The sequence below is a fragment of the Mercenaria mercenaria genome, unplaced genomic scaffold, assembly GCF_021730395.1.
Source record: "Mercenaria mercenaria strain notata unplaced genomic scaffold, MADL_Memer_1 contig_3444, whole genome shotgun sequence".
Lineage (NCBI taxonomy): Eukaryota > Metazoa > Mollusca > Bivalvia > Venerida > Veneridae > Mercenaria > Mercenaria mercenaria.
Window position 1 is genome coordinate 44,198 of NW_026461582.1, and position 17,119 is coordinate 61,316.

The 17,119-nt window shown below is 34.3% G+C and overlaps 1 long non-coding RNA gene across 1 annotated transcript; it reads left to right on the top strand.

The window, feature by feature from the left end:
- Positions 1–11,720: 11,720 nt before the first annotated feature.
- Positions 11,721–16,818, top strand: LOC128553064 (uncharacterized). The gene is made up of 3 exons (XR_008369242.1): positions 11,721–12,287; positions 13,829–14,019; positions 14,631–16,818. It is a non-coding gene; the product is annotated as an uncharacterized LOC128553064 (long non-coding RNA).
- Positions 16,819–17,119: the final 301 nt, after the last annotated feature.

A 17,119-nucleotide genomic window follows, 5' to 3' on the forward strand; every position in this document is an offset into this window, starting at 1 on the left:
TTTCAAATTATTAAGCAGTGCGATTGTACTCGGGTAGTGTAATTCTATTTGTGTAAATGCCAGTATCCGGTCTGATCCCTACATAATTTTGAAGAGAACATAACAACATCGTGCAAAACAATGTCATTTGTCATTTACAACACAATTAATATTGATATCAGAAAACTCATACCGTATCACCAAGCATAGTTGAGCAGCCATGATATTTTTTTCTGTTATGCGCTGCTTCCATCAATGGTTGCGTTACTTCCCCCCTTTTTGTGAATGCTATCTTCTAGAGTGCTAGAGGTAGTTCCCATTTTGGGATTTCCCAACATGATTTGCCTTTTTTTTATTTAATTGTTAAAGAAACCAATACAAAGATCTAATATTTATTGAAAGAAATATTAATAACAAAACATGAAATATGCAGATATTTTTACTTGATACTTGAAATTATTTTTTATTCTCTCCGGTGCAGAAATTAGTTAAAATTAGGTAAGACCAGTCTCCCATATTTTAGTTGCCTTTAGATAATTACACCACCCGAGTACAATCGGACTGCTTGATTTGAAAATTTCTTGTGTTCTCGTGGTGGGTGGGGTGTGAATGTGTTTCATTCCTGGTGTTTCTTATATATGTAGAAGGGGGTCTTTTTTTAATTCAGACTTTTCAGATCGCTTACTATGTTCCTGTAAGTTCCGTAAGATAAAACGGCTCGTGTTAATTATCATACATTCAAGAACGTAAATTTCATACTTTTCGACCCTCACCGACTTTTAAACTTTTTTAATTAAAAGTATGGTGTCTTTGACAAATTGTAATTTCTGAAGGTACATACCATTAAAAGTATCATTTATGTTAACGAAATTTAATTGAATATTTCAATTTAATACTTGCAAAAGAAAAAGGTAGACAGAATTGATCAATTCACAGGATATGAAAATCAGCATGAGATTTTAATAATGGTAAATATTCATAACGTTATTTCTATAAGTGCCTCCTTGACCGGATGGCCAAGGTCGCTGACTTCGAATTCCTTTCCACTGACGTGGAATCGAAACCTCACTTGAGGTGTAATGGATTCATAATATGGTAGGGGGCGTGGGCGCAACTAAGGGGATCGAGGAACATGCTCTCGGAAAATTTTGAAAACAATGGATCCATCTGGTGCATTCTGGGCGTTCTGATGTGTTTTATATGGTATTGAAAAAGGACAGGTTTTGTGACAATATCAACCAAAATAACATGCTAATTATAGTCCATGTTTTATGACTTGTCAGACTTATTCTTGTGTAAGTATAGTAGAATGGAATTTTTAGCCCGATTGGATTTCTGAGGATTTTTTTATGGGGATGGGATACCAAGAACTATTAACATAGAAATGGTTAAGAGCGTTTTAGGAGCTTATGCAAACTTTGTTTGATTTTCTATTGAGCGAGCTTAGCGATCGAGGAAAATTGCATATTTTATATTTTTTTATCTAGAACAAAAAACAAATACCTATGCAAGCGTAACGAGCGAGAAAAATTTGACATTTTTTACTTTTCACCCAGAACAAAAGAAACATGCAAACGTAGCTAGCGAGAAAACAATGCATATTTTTCACTTTTTTTTTCATCCAGAATAAAAGACAAATCTCCTACGCATTGGCGATTTTAGAATTGGGGCGCCGCGTGCGATCCCTCCACGCACCCTGGATCCGCCCTTGGTCTAGTACTCGCCTGAGCCTGAAAAAAATGATTAGAGGGACACCTGCAGACTTTCCCCACCAACAAAACCTTGGAAAATTAATTGTGTCGTTTCGATGTTACTCTAAACACAACAAAATAAGATAAACATTGTTATTACTTGTTAGATGTTTGAAGCAACCCGTATGTAATATTTTTCCATTACAGCTTCTTTTTGCTGTGGGCCTACTTTGCTAATGCGTGGCTCTGAGGCTGTGTTTTAGGTGCTCTGTGCTTCCGAGAAATTTACCCATACCTATATCTTTCGTAGAAAACTGGTTATTAGATTGGGGCATGTCGTATGTCATACTTGGTTTCCAAACAATAACTTTAATTTGGAACAAGCTATATACACTAAACTTTGCCTGTAGATAGATGATAAGGAGAAAAAGCTTGGGATTGAACTTTTGGTCATGTGAGTCAAGGTCAAGGTCGCTGTTGCTAAAATTAGAAAAAGTGGTTACCGTACAATAACTCTAGCTTTCTTTAATGTATTGAGTTAAAACTTGGCCTATAGGTAGCTGATAGAAAACCCAAGGTTGGGATTGTATATGGATTCATGTAAATCAGGTTCAAGGTCAGGATACCTTAGTTAATCTTCAGACTTAGAAAATTCCACGGTGGTGTAGTAGTCTAGAGCGTGCAGCCAAAAGCTTCTTTTTAGTCAATGGGGCGGAAGGGCGTCGGTTTAAATCCAACTGAGATCCATTTTTGTTTTGGTCAAGGTCAAAGTCACAGTTACTAAAATAGATTTTTTCTCTAAAAATGGATTTTTTACTATCGAAATATGTTTTTCTTTTTGGTGTGATCATCAAAAAGGTGGTTAAAGCTTTATTATTTTAGTTTGGACTTATTTACTGCCACCAAACTTTGTGTACAGTTAGCTTATCTGGAAAATTAGCTTTGAATGATATTTCAGGTAACTGTTTATAAAAATAATAATTGTTTCCACTTAGTATCTTTAGTTTGGGTACACTTATTGTCGGTAAACTTGGTGTGTAGATAGCTATTATCCAACACAAAAGGTTGTGGGGGTGGTGGAGGGGGGGGGGGGATCACTACCACAAGACGGAGTCTCATGCGCAAAAACCAGGCCCCTAGGTCTAAGGTCAAGGTCACACTTAGAGGCCAAAAGTCAGATAAAAGAATAACTTTGTCCGAAGCATTTCTCTTTTATGAAAAGAGGGATTTTGATGTAACTTAACACAATTATTCACAGTCATGTGACGGAATGTCACGCGCTGGTACCTTCTGTAGAGTAACTTCCCTTTGTTGTAACTGTAAATAGTTTATATTGTAACGTTTTCATTGCTGGTTGTAGGGAAAAGTCGATACCACTTTTCTGTAGTACAACATGCATGTTACATCCAATTTTGAGTTGTATTTTGAACTATCTCTGGTAAGGATTTTGTGTGGACTTATAGTGCATATTTTCTGACATGGCGGAGATATTTTTAGTACAGGCTGTACCATTAAAATCAATAGGTAACTTGGTGCATATCGGATTTATTCGTAAGAAATCGATACTTTCCGTCTCGGCTATTCTGTCTGATAATACAAAATATAATTCGCTGATTTATAAATGCAGTCGTAGCTTAATGGTTTACACAGCGGATTTTTATTTTAAAGATGTGGAAAATGATTGGTGTGGATTCGGTCCCCGGTGACTCCTATTTATATATTTCAGCGACACAGGAAAGCTTAGCTCAATGTGTATTCATTTATATATAATAAAGAAAAGTTTTCAATTTGCTCGTGAATATCGTGCAACTCTCGATAGTTTAAATACCATCCCTTAAACTATTTGAAGGTCATTGATAAAGGAATTGAAAACCAAGTACATAAAATACCAGATAATTAATATGTTATCTAAGCCGTTGCAGATTTTGAAGAAAACAGGTTGTTTTGGTTAAACGAAAAAGAAAAAACTCAAGATATATCAAGATATATATTTTAATGAAATCTAAAAAAATAGTAACCCTATCACGGGCTCGAACCTGCGTCCTTTTCAATGCGAGATAATTGCTCTAACCAATACACCAGTCGGTCGGTCATGAAATTAACACGCATATTTTACATTTACATATCTATTCCCATTTACGGAGAATTCGACGGAATGAAACGAAATCTAACGATGTAGCCGATTACCTTAAACTCAATGATAGAATGGCCCATTGATGACCTTTCTATAAATATCTCCGCCAGGTCAGAAAATATGCACTATACATTCTTTTCCGGATTTCTTTCTTTTTAAGATTTATTTCCTTTAGTTGTACTGTAAATAACTTATAGTAACGTTTTTATAACAGAACGTAGGGAAAAACTAAGACCACTCTTCAGTGGTACAACATAGATGTTACTTTCAATTTTTAGGTGTATTTTAAATGTATCTCTACCTGGAAAGGAGGTTTTGTGGACTTAGAAACACAAAAGAATTACAATAATTAAGAACAACAAAATTAAAATTCCATTTTAAGTGCTAGTGTAAAGAAATTTACTGTGACAAGCGGTATTGTGACATTCTGGCGCTCTTGCATTTCAGTTAAAATAAAATAGAGTTTTGTGCTTTAGAATAGAAGTGTGTCGGTTCAAATCTCACTGAGATCCAATTTTTGATGACAAACTGGGTAGCTAAAATTAGAAAAATATGGTCATAGTTATAATAGAAAATTATGATTAATAGAACATGACAATTTTTTTAAATAACCTCATGGCATAATGCAATTGAAAACCAGTATTTCGTGGAATTTCCACGTTTCTCGTTGTTTGTTTGTTTGCCTGTTTATATTGTCATATAAATGAATATGCAAAAGGGTATTTGTTTGTTTCAGTGTAATGTCAAAATATAATAGTGTCACCCCCATTGAAAGGGCCAGCCAGTTTGGCTTGTTAGACACCATTATTGTGCTTACTAATTATATCTCCTAACTCCTACCACTAAGCCAGGCGCGATGCGAATAGAAGTCGGTAAGCACTCCTTTAACTAGCTCGCGGCTCACGAACGAGTCCCATGACAAACAAGCCCCCCCCCCCCCCCCCCCCCCACCCCCGCCACACACACACACAATAGTATGTACTCACAGGTGCAAAATCATCCATGCTAAATAATACGTTCGATGTGTTTGCTTTCTCACTTTCTAGCATGTTCGAAGATCTATTCTCTATTCTCTATTTAAATCATAGAGTCAACTTTAATTAAAGCAGAAGTGTTTAATATAATTTTGAACTTGAACTTTGAAGTTTAGTAGGTTGTAGCATTCTCTGGGTCAAGCGTATTTTTATTTCCGTGAAATTCATTCTGTAGTCAGTCATTATCTATTGTAAAAATGCTTTTTAACTAAAGTGGCAAATATCAGGTACTTGAAAATACAGCTTTCTAAAAGGCCAGTTAGAATTCTCGATGTCATTTGTCAGACATACACTTGTAATTAAACTAGATATGCTTTTGAGAAAAGCGCATGTCTCCAACAATTGTCCCTATGAAAAAGGTCTAGTTTCTTTAGATGGCTTAGACGAGTGGATCGGATTAGATGCTCTGGACAAGTGGATCTAATCAGTAATTCAAGGGCCATAAATCAAAAGTCCCTGGGTGGATTTGGCTAGTTATCAAACTTGTCTAAGGTTTAATGGCCAAACACATTTTGTTCAAGTTTTGGTGAAGATCGGATGAGAAATGTTCGATTTAGAGAGCGGATAATGGTAAAAAGGCGTATTCTGTGGTAATTCAAGTGCCGTAACTCAAAAATGCCTGCACCGATTTGACTAGTTATCGAACTTGGCCGAGGTCTCATGGTCAAACACATTTTGTTTAAGTTTGGTGAAGATCGAATGAGAAATGTTCGACTAAGAGTGCGGACAAGAGTAAAAAGGCCAATTTTTCGGTAATTCAAGGGCCTTTACTCCAAAATGCCTAGACCGATCTGGCTAGTTATCAAACTTGGCCGAGGTCTCATGGTCAAATACATTTGTTCAAGTTTGGTGAAGATCGGATGAGAAATGTTCGACTTTGAGTGCGAACAAGAGTGAAAAGGCCGATTTTTTGGTAATTCAAGGTCCATAACTCAAATACGCCTAAACCGATTTGCCTAGTTATTGAACTTGGCCGTAGTCTCATGGTCAAACACATTTAGTTCAAGTTTGGTGAAGATTGAGTGAGAAATGTTCGACTTAGAGTGCGGAAAAGAGTAAAAAGACCGATTTTTCGGTAATTTAAGGGCCGTTACTCCAAAAGGCCTGGACCGATTTCGCTAGTTATGAACTTGGCCGAGGTCTTATGGTCAAACACATTTTGTTCAAGTTTGGTGAAGATCGGATAATAAATTTTTGACTTAGAGTGCGGACAAGAGTAAAAAGGCCGATTTTGGTAACTCAAGGGCAATAACTCCAATACGCCTGGATCAATTTGGCTAGTTATCGAACTTGGCCGAGGTCTTATAGTCAAACACATTTTATTTAAGTTTGGTGAAATCGGATGAGAAATGTTCGACTTAGAGTGCGGACAACCTTTGTGACAGACAGACATACACACAGACACACAGACTGGAGTAAATCAATATGTCTCCCACACCACTGTGTGGTGGGAGACATAATAATATTACAAAATTAATACTGCTACATGTATTTCTTTGTTGCACATTGCGGGCTTGCACATTGCGGGGGCTTATAATAAAGGGCCTCCTCGCACACCATATCTATAGTTCGGACGTATTTAATGTGTAAAGGCATGTGCATAAAAATGACAAATTTTGCCGACACCAGGTTAATTGTAATGTTTTTTTTCTTTTTAGAAAATTAATAGATGGAAATAGAAAAATAGCTCTCAGCTCATTTACACGGATAGTTCAACTTTATTATGTATATTATAGTGTTTCGCATTTATGCTTGATTACATGGAATACTTGTACCGAAAAATTGTGACACAAACATAGTGATAACTTTTTCCACTTTAGTCTTTTAATTAAAGTAAAAGTTCAGCACTTCTTGGTTTTAATGTATTGTCACATTGGCATAGAGTTTTTTTTACAGTAACTTTGAAATTCCTCAGAAATAATATCATATACCCCCAACCACCTAATTCATAATTAGTCCTTAAATTGTTATTTTGGGGATCTGTTATGATTTTGTTCATTGGCCTTTGGTGCATTTGGCTAAACTGTAGACCAGGACAGGGTCGTAGCTGGCCCAAACCCCCAAGTATCTGTACTTAATTATGCAAGGGTTCGACCTCAAACTCAAGTATATTATGTAAATGGGAAGGAGATGGAATGTACTGCCAAGTAACCTAGCTACTTAGCTTGTCTGGAGTATGAATAAGACTATAAAAAGGGACTGACTTAAAACTTGGAATGCAAGTAGGAGTGGTGTGGGCAATCATCAAGATTCCAACGTCTGATTTTCGTCCTTTTTTTGTCTGTGCTCCAGTTTTCTATATTTTGAAAAAAAAAAAAAATAAGATTTAATTTAGAGAATTATTAGATGAAGTGCAGTACGAAAGAACCATAAATGTAGCACAAATACAGTTTGAATTATTGTCTTATGTTAACTAAATTTTCAACATTTCTTCTCAATTATTATAAGGATCTAGATTGAAATAGCGATAAAACTTGGTACGTAAGTACATGTTGCGTAAAATAAGGGAAAGGTTTGTATTTTATCTGTGGTAAAATTCAAGGTCATTAAAAATAAGAAATAGTTCTGTGCTTACCGGTGGCGTACCAAGAAGGTGTTTTTAGTTCTTTTATTAGCTATCTTTAGAAGTAATCATTGTTGTTTAAAAACCAAATATGTGTAATACCGATGTTGCATCAAACATTTCTTCCTTCGTAACCTGTTCTTCCGGTAGTGATATCTCTTGAGCACCAAAAGTTACGAAAACGTTTTGAAGACGAGATTGAAAGTTACATTCTTTCTGCATGAGAAACAGTACATTCATTCATCAGCTACGTATTAACTGTATCACAGCGCCTCTAAATGCATGATGTTTTATTTTTAGATGTCTGAACGGGTGTCGGAGTATAATCACGTGTTTAGCATTTGGGAGGTGTATCCACGAGTACATCATTTTCAAAAACGATTCAATGATCTTTATGAAAGATACAAGAATATAACAAGTAAGGCAATTTATATACTTTATTCTGTCCCTTGGAGGAATATGAATAAAACTCTTTTTTTTTATTTTAGCTTGAAATATATTTCAGAACATTAAATGAATGGTTGTTTCCTTATTGAAGAATATGTAAATTAACTGAACTATCCCTTTGGTATAGTTTTGCACGGTTTGATTTGTAAGTCAATAATCGATCCTTCACATTTTATACGACTTATAACCGCATTTTGAAAATATAAATCTTCGTTTTACTCACCTTTTTTGGGTTAAACTAGCTTGTGCGCACCTATAGCCAAAATACAAAATGTGTACAAAATGTAAATTGCAAGACTTTTCCTCAGATCTTAGAAAAAAAAAAGAAAAAAAAGAACGAATTCTATCGGTGTCGAATATTTAAGGCCCCTGACCTCGAATCCGTTGCCCTTGTTACAAGTTCGAAACCTCGCTTTTGGTGTAAAATGTTTTCATAACAGGAAACCCTCCAGCCTGCCCCGAACGTGCCTGAAATGGTACTACATTTTGTAATCGCATATGATAGGAAATTCTTTGCAAAATATGTTTTATACTCGTGAACACCATTATTCACATTATTCACATTTTCTTTCGAGGCTATGCCACGAATGAAAATATTGCAAATATTGGAGTTCACTCTGTGAAATACATTACGATCTTAAACTAAACCAAACTACAGAGCCGCACCACGAGAAAAGCAACATAGTGCATTTTGCGACCAGCATGGATCCGCCCAGTCTGGACAGGATCCATACTGTTCGCTAAAGGTTTTTCGTTTTGCAATAGGTTTTGAAAGCGAACAGCATGGGTTCTGTACAGACTGCGCGGATGCGCGAATGCGCATGCTGGTCTGGATCCGTCTCCGAGTCTCAAGGTAAGCGTTGACCAGTGGCACAATACGTGCGAGCAGGGCGCTTTTTGCGGCTGTTTTTACCAGTGAAGGTTATGTTTTCATTCTCAGTATTTTTTGTTTTCATTTTTGAAGCTTTGTTTTTGGGCGAGGATGACCTGCCATTAACGTGATGGTGATGTATTGAAATTTACATATCATTTGTTTCTTTTTTCTAACAGTCAGGAAATATTCTCTAAAACACGTAAATATTTTGCCACCGCCCCGTAATTGTCTCGTTGTACATAGATAAGTTACTGTTAAAATGTCTCTTTTTTTTGTCATACTTGTTTGATATACCCATTTTTACAGATCGGTCACCGTTGTATTTAGTTTCAAAATTACTTAGCCCGGCAAAACCCGGCCGTCGGCGAAGGTGTTTTCTCAAGTCCGAGTCGATGGTACACCAAAATAAAAAAATAAAAAAACATACGTGTACGAGCGGGTGAAATTACGAAAAACCTATTTTTCACGAGTTTCAGGACCAGACAGTGGACAAAAGTTATATTTTATCGATTATAGAGTAACCCTTATTGTGCACAGTCATTTTAACGTATTTTGCAGCTTTTTTGATGACCGAATAGTAATGTTTTGCTTCGCGAACGTCGAAGAATCTGTTCATCTGATCTCTGATGTCTAAAATAATCTGACACCTAAGTCCCGGGTTGAAAAGATTACAACCTTCGAGAGAAAGTAAATGAGGTACTATATACGACCCAAAATCTAATGCATACTCTGAAGTCCTACATCTGAGAAGTGTGTGCAGTTGTAGTATGTACATATGCAGTCTTATTTACAGACTTTACGAACCATCCTGACTAATATTTGATTTCATTTACTGTTGTAAAATGATTTCAACTATGTTTTACAAATGTGTCCTTAAAAGGGAGGTCTTAAGTTAAATGTTTATAATGTTATCAAATCTTGATAATTATACAAGCATTTATAAACGTTATTTAATTAGAAAGTACACCAGCAAAATGACATTAATCATTTATGCAAATAAAATTTGATGACATTATGATATCCACATTTTTTCACACGATAAGTATTAATAACTATTTTTGTTACGTATCTGATATTTCTATTTCCTGAAGTTGCCAAACAAGTTACAGAATTCGGTTGGTCACTATGGTCTGTAAATAATTAGCAAGAAAAGCCAATATTCATCCATCTTATTCTTAGTTTGTGCCAATTTTGTGCAAAATAACCAAGTTAATTAAAGGCGTCTTATTAATCGGCTTCCTCTTCTCATGGTTGTTTCACTTAAGTCCAAAATTATTGAAAGTTATACCAGTTACTGACTTGAAATAAAGTATTTCAGCTCAACTATTCAGAAGAATATGGGAGCTATCCTACTCATCAGAGCGTTATCATTAGCACGAGCATCCCATCTAGGTCAAGATATTCGTACATTTTGCACCACCATAGGTTGAAACTCCATCAAGATATTGTTTTGAACACTTGTTTACCAGCATGACTTTAAATTGGTAACTACCGAGCATCTTTAGCTTGACTCTTCGAAGAAAGTGGAGCTATTGTATTCACTCTTTGACAGCTAAGCGGTGGTTAAGTTTTTCAGGTTGTGTCCATTTTTCTGTTAAGCCAATATTTTTTTTCAAAATCGATCAAAGGTATCCTTTAGTTAATTGGATACCTGTGGTAATTCACACCAACAACCCTATGATTTGTTTTTTACGGATTTATTTGCCCATTTTAGACTAGAATTAATTTTTTCAGTTAAGGCTTTTGTAGTCATTTCACAATTTCTGAAACTCTACATGCTTGTTAGGTCTCAGTCACACTACACCGTATAGCGTTAACGGACGTCCAGCGTATAACAAAATTTTCAATTCGATCGTGTTCGTTCGTATACGTTTCTTTTCCGTTTCTTATGCGGTCTCTGTGCTCCTTGTCCGGCGATGTCTACCGTCCGGTTTAAGGTTTTGTTCATGTTCAAAATTTAGAACGTACACCACCGGACAAAATTGTATGTTAGATGTACGGTGGCAATGCGCAGATATGCATTTTGATCGTTACTCGTGCGTACTATTCCGATTCGCATCTGTTCCTGTCCGGTTCGCATCCGTTCTTTTCTGATGGACCTGATTCACGGTTGGACTACTACCGGACATGTAACGGATGTAACGTATTTTCAACGAAGATAACTGACAAGAACGTTTTTGTCAGTTTCTAATGCGTTGCTCTTACGTTTCACGCGGTACAAGTCCGTTACTAGTATGGTAAAATCCTGTTAATTGAACATTGTTAATCCTATATGTTTGCGTTAATCTTGCGGTAAATGTGCGTTTTATGCACCCCATACACCAATCGCGAGAGCACCCAGCAGCAGCCGGGGATGTCTTTCGTCTACGGATAACTTTCTACCGCATGTTTTCTATTCGTTTGGCGTCCGTTAACGCTATACGGTGTAGTGTGACTGGCACATAATTCAGTGGTGACCCCGTTTTGTTGACAAGAGTTGTTGACTCTTTCTGTTTCCCCCCTTTTTTTGGCTTAGAATGCTATGAGTTACCATAAATATTTATACTAAGGTCCACTTTTCAAGTACAAAAAAGATGAGTGTCCAGCACCAGTATGCGGTGCTCTTGTTTTTAGAATTATGATTCTTTTTGACTTAAAGAAATCACTTAATCAAAATGACTTTGTTTCGACTTTAACTTTTCAATCAAGATAATTGATATCAAGCAATGACAATAGTCGAGTACGTTCTCTGCGGGCATGGGTAACTTTGAGCGACTGTTTCTTTTGTCTTTTAAAATATTAGTGGTATTCAACAAACTGTTCATGGCATATTCATTGATCTATCGACTATTTTGTATCTATTAAGAAACGATGAAAATACTTTGAACACTAAAAAACGTTTATACTCAAATAATAAAACTCCGACTAAGATGCTATTTAACATCAAAATTGTCCTTAGAATCAAACAGTTACTAATATATGAACATCCAGATCCTACCTTTTATACCAAGAAAATATTTTAGAAGGGCCCAGGCCCCGCTTTCACTAACGTTCTCAAAGTGAGAAAATTCTCAGCTCAAGATTGTCTCAGAATTGTCTGAGAATTGTCTCAGCTGAGAAATTTCTCAAGTTGGCTTTCTCTAAACTTTTTCTCAAGTCTTGAGATTTTTCTCAGCTGAGCCGTAATTTTTTTAAGACATAAGCGGCCAAACATCCAAGGAGCCGCGTGAACTTTCCCACGAACACGAGTGCATAGTTGGGGGCAGTGGATTTATTCATTTATTGAGACGAAATGAAGCGTTGAGAAATGTTCATAAACAACATGTACAGTTTCGGGATATATCCAGATTGTATGTTTGTACACTGTTGTACAAAGGTATGGCAGTGTATTTTCAATATTATAATTAATCAGCTTCAAACCTGTCATTTTTGAACCAATCAAACACACAGTCGAGGGTACTACGTCATATTGCATGTGTTTTCTTTACCAAATATGGGATTACGTAAACACAACCATATGTTGTTACACTACGTGTGACAATTTTATGTTATCGGGCATATATTTATTGGAATCAGATATGCAGCCGTAAGTATATTTTGTTTTTTGATTCACATATTAATTACTGCAATTAGTGTATTCATATCAATGATTGCAGGGACATAAATAGCTATGCATTCTCTACTGCAGGCATTTCAAACTTTGAACAACACAGTTTGTTCAAAATACTCACATTCTATTTTGTATAAGATATCAAGCTTCTTTTTCCATAGTATTTTGTCATTGCTGTCATGATTATAAATTAATTCTGTGTCTAACGTATTTCGCAAGGTACCCTGTGAGTTGAAAGTGCTGCAAACCATGTACATTTTTTTGAAAATGCAAAATGAAAGTGAAAGTAGGTAGAGCTGTCAAAATGAAAAAAAAATGCAATATTTCAAAAAATATAAAAGTTAATTATATTTCATTAACCAGAGTACCAAGATAAGTATGTTAGACACACAACAAAAACAAATTTAGAGAAAAAAATGTTTTGAAAAAAAAAAAGATTGACATTTCTACAAGATAAAATGTGGACAGTTAGAGGTACATGTGTTTAAGACAAAATACAAAGTATAACCAAACAAGGTGACCTTTATAGAAAGTATCTGCTACTTGTGTATATGTACTATGAATATTATTGGTCTGGCAGGTATAATTTCCATTTATGAAAATTTACATGAGGGGTCTCAAAGGCTTTACATGATCCTAGTTCTACTTTTCATTTCTACTTTCACTTTCAGTTTGAAATGTGTTCCATTTTTTTTAATTACATTTTTGCAGCACTTTCACCCCCCAGACATCCTAAATAACCAATATGTTATGTTAGACAATAGTGTAAACATTAGTCTCACTTGAGATGCAAACTACAGGTGTCATATATAGGCCTAGCTTATTCTTGTTTTTAAATGTTGCAGGTTTGTAATATATCATAACTTGAGACAGGACTATATAAAAACAATTTTTGACACAAGCATGGTAACAAAATATATTTTTGAAACAGAAGTTTGAAAATCTGTATGACAGTATAATAGCATTTTATGATGGGAAATTTCCAATCAGTAGAATATATATTTGTATATTAAAGGTTTTCCTTCTTTTTCTGTACACTTCTGTATATTGTAGATCTAAATAGAGACAGAATATGAAATTCCTCAATAAAATGCTAAAACATGTTGGTTTTTTTTAAATCATTATGAAAGAAAAAGCTATTTCAATTGTTAGGCATCCCTGAAATGTCACAGATTTTGATAATGGTTTTAAATGTTCATTGTCAATGCATATGTTTCAAAGTATGCTATTTAATATTATATGTTTATATATTTTATATGTGGTTTATATAATACACACCCACACACAGTTTTATTAAGATTCTTGTAGATATCAAAATTATGTAGCTAATAATTATAAGCTTATGTACATGCATCCAATAAACATTGATCTTGTATACCTAAGTCTCAGACTTAGTGCTTAAGATTTTCTATATTATCAAAATCTTTGTGTAATTTAAAGATTGATATTCCTTCTTATAAATGGAATAAGGTATATTTAAACCTAGTTACAGAGCAATTTTATATAATTTATATCAGGTCACAGCCAGCTGATGAAGATCCTCAGCTTATACAGAGGTCAGGCTTGAGCTATGTGCTGATTCAAAAGATGCTAATGACAGTGGATAATCCATTCTGAGCTGTTCTAGGACCATTCACAAAGGTTCCAAAACACTGATGGATCTGAAGGCAGTACCTGTATTGGTGTCTGGTCTGTGATTTCAAGTATAGTATGTATTGACTGAGTTAGTCTCAATGTTTCCTAAATTTGCAAACTCTATTATAATTCAAACCATGCTAGATTTTAATTTTAGTCAAAAGGAAATAAAGGAGAACAATAAGTAAAAGCATGCTTGCAAAATATACAGAAACCAAATTGATACCCTGAATGGAGGCACTTCATTTACAAACATCTGAAATGGATCAGGCTGATTTTGACCAGTATTGGTTTTGGTTTGAAACTTTCACTTATGATAATTTGCATGCCTAGCTCAGAATATAAAGCACTAGACTATAAATCAAGAAAAGTTGTAAGTTTGATCCTTTGGCTATGTATGTAATATCTTTAACAGTTTGAGAGAAGAACATGTCTGAAGTCATTTGTCCAACATTTCTTACTCATTTACAATGGGAAGTTGTCTGTGAGCACAAGTCATTTCTAGTAAAGAATGCAGGAACACTTGATAGGTTAACTGAACACCATTACATGACTGAAATACTATGGCAAAATTGAATCATATTGGAACGAAAAGAAGGAAATTTCTCTCCATAAATGCATAACAAAAATAAAATTTGTGATAGTGTACTGTACATAACATAGAAAAAAACAATTCCTTTTCAGATTGATGTACCTCCTCCTGATGTATCTCCTCGAATACAATATATCTGCCATGTGAAAGGAACAAGCTGCAAGATATACTGTGGAAGTGGGGGCCTATGTAAAAAACATTTTATTTAAAGAATATAAAAAATCTGACACTAAACTACTGAAAAGGTGCACAGGGGACATTTTTGTGTGTATAGACTTTCATCAAGATTCTGAGAAAGTTGATTTATCAAACAAAAATAGTCAGATTGTGTCTTCAAAGCTGAAAAGATTAAGATCTTAGGAAAACATTAGGACTCAAGAAAAGTAATGGGGTTATGAAACTGTAGTGTTTAACATTTAAATTGTTTTTTGTTTTTTATTCACTACATTTTGTGAAGAGGGTTCCATCACAAGATGCGACATATTGCCTGATATTGGTAAGAATGAGATGTAGTTTATGAAAAAAAAGTATTTTGCTTTAAATGTGCAGACTTTAAGTTACATAAAAAATCAAAGCTCTAACAATAAAGCTTGATTAAAAAGACACACTGTTGAAAACTAGCCTTCATGTAAATGTCACACTTTTTTGGGTGCACAGGGGACACAATTAGCTATATAATTTAATATAACTTTAACCCTTAGGCCCTTGCTAAATTTCTATAATGAACTTGTACGTTTTACAATTTGGACAGTATTATTAAGTGTTTAAAGGGGTGCTAACCAAAAGATACTGACTGAATGGCGAACAGTGCAGATAAAGATCAGACTGCACAGATGTGCAGGCTTATCATGATCTACACTTGTTGCAAAGGTAGGACCAACCATGTACAGCATGATAAGGGTTAAAACTGCTTGAGCCATTCAGCTGAAATTGCAAACATTTGTTGACTACATTGATTGGATATATGTAATTTCCCCAAAACACTTTATAAAACTGAACTGAATTAAAATAAGGTGAGAGAGAAGAAAAAGCTTAATTATTTAAAAAAAAAAAACTATAGCCGATAGATATATATTGTTGAAGGCATTATCTTTGTTTACATTAAATTTAAATGTGGCTGCCACGTTGTTTGTTAGGAACATGAGACACATTAATTTTTTGTTTTCGAATTTTAATTATCGCATTTATGTGTCAAAGATTGGCATGGGTGAAAATGTTACTGAAAATATTAAATCAGTTTTTATTGATTAACTCCCTTTTTGGCTTGTGCAGTATAAAGTCATGTGCATCATTGAAAGTATATGTAGTACTTTTCTAACCAACTGATAAACATTCTATTTTTGGAAAGTTTGCTGCATAAAGTTAAAGGTTTTTTTTGTATGAAATTTATATGGTGTAGGCCTTAAAGCTGTTTACTTTAAAAACCTCCTTGTATCATTTCTAATGTTTTCTCTTTTAATTGACCCTGAGTGGCAGTTCTTGTTAACTACAAAACCATCTACTATTATTGGTTAACTAATTATTGGAATAGTGATCATTTTAACATTGTTTCATCACATTGCACTCCTTTATGGGAATAGGTAGGCAATAGCACATTTAACTATTAAACTAATTATTAAACTATGTCATTTGAATGAAAACAGCCTTAGACACACCTGAAAATCAGATAAATTTGAAAATACATGCAAATTTTTAAAAATGTTTTTGGATTTAAGTTATAACATTTTCTTATTTTTATCTTCAGTTGGTTATTAATGCAACTGATTGTTTTTATCAACATCTGTTGTCAGGTGTGTTTCGTCCCAATTTAATTTTGTGACCCATACAGTGTTTCCAGGACTCATCAGTAAGAGAAACACCATCAACTTGAGTCAACAACATAACTTTTAACATGTGAACAGAAGTTAATTATAAACATTTTCATAGGAAGAATAGTGAACTGGAACAGTAAATGAAAATTTAAAAGAAATGAAAATGATAACCTGTACACTTTGGCATTTCATAGTTCTTTTTAAAAAATCAAATTTATCTGAGAAGACAATGACAGTGAAATATAAAATTTTACTTAAAATTATTGTTGTAAATCATACTGAAATCTAACAACTTACTGGTAATATAAATTTTAACAATAGCATAGAGTAAAGATTTTCTGATATTTTTGGAAAGATTTGAAAAACATTGTACTTTAAATGTTCAACCAATATTTTAGATCAAATTATGAAATGCCATATTTATTTATAAATGAATAAAACTGTTGTCAACTTATAAAAATTTCTATTAACTTTAATAAATTATTAGAACTTAAATATTTTTCATTGTCTTTATGTCCATCAGTTTTTCTGCTTATTCAATTACATCATGCTATTTGTCACTTGCTAAATGTGAACTATCTAAAGTATAGATGTTAATAGTTAACAGCACTGCAAAATGCAGAACAAAATATTTCCAAATGCTTATTAATGAGTGATTACTTATAAACAAGCTGGTGTATAGAGCCGTATGTAATATCATGCCATTATGTAATAACTTTTATCACATGACATGGCTAGAGACTGAACCTACAATATCCCACTGAAGTGGT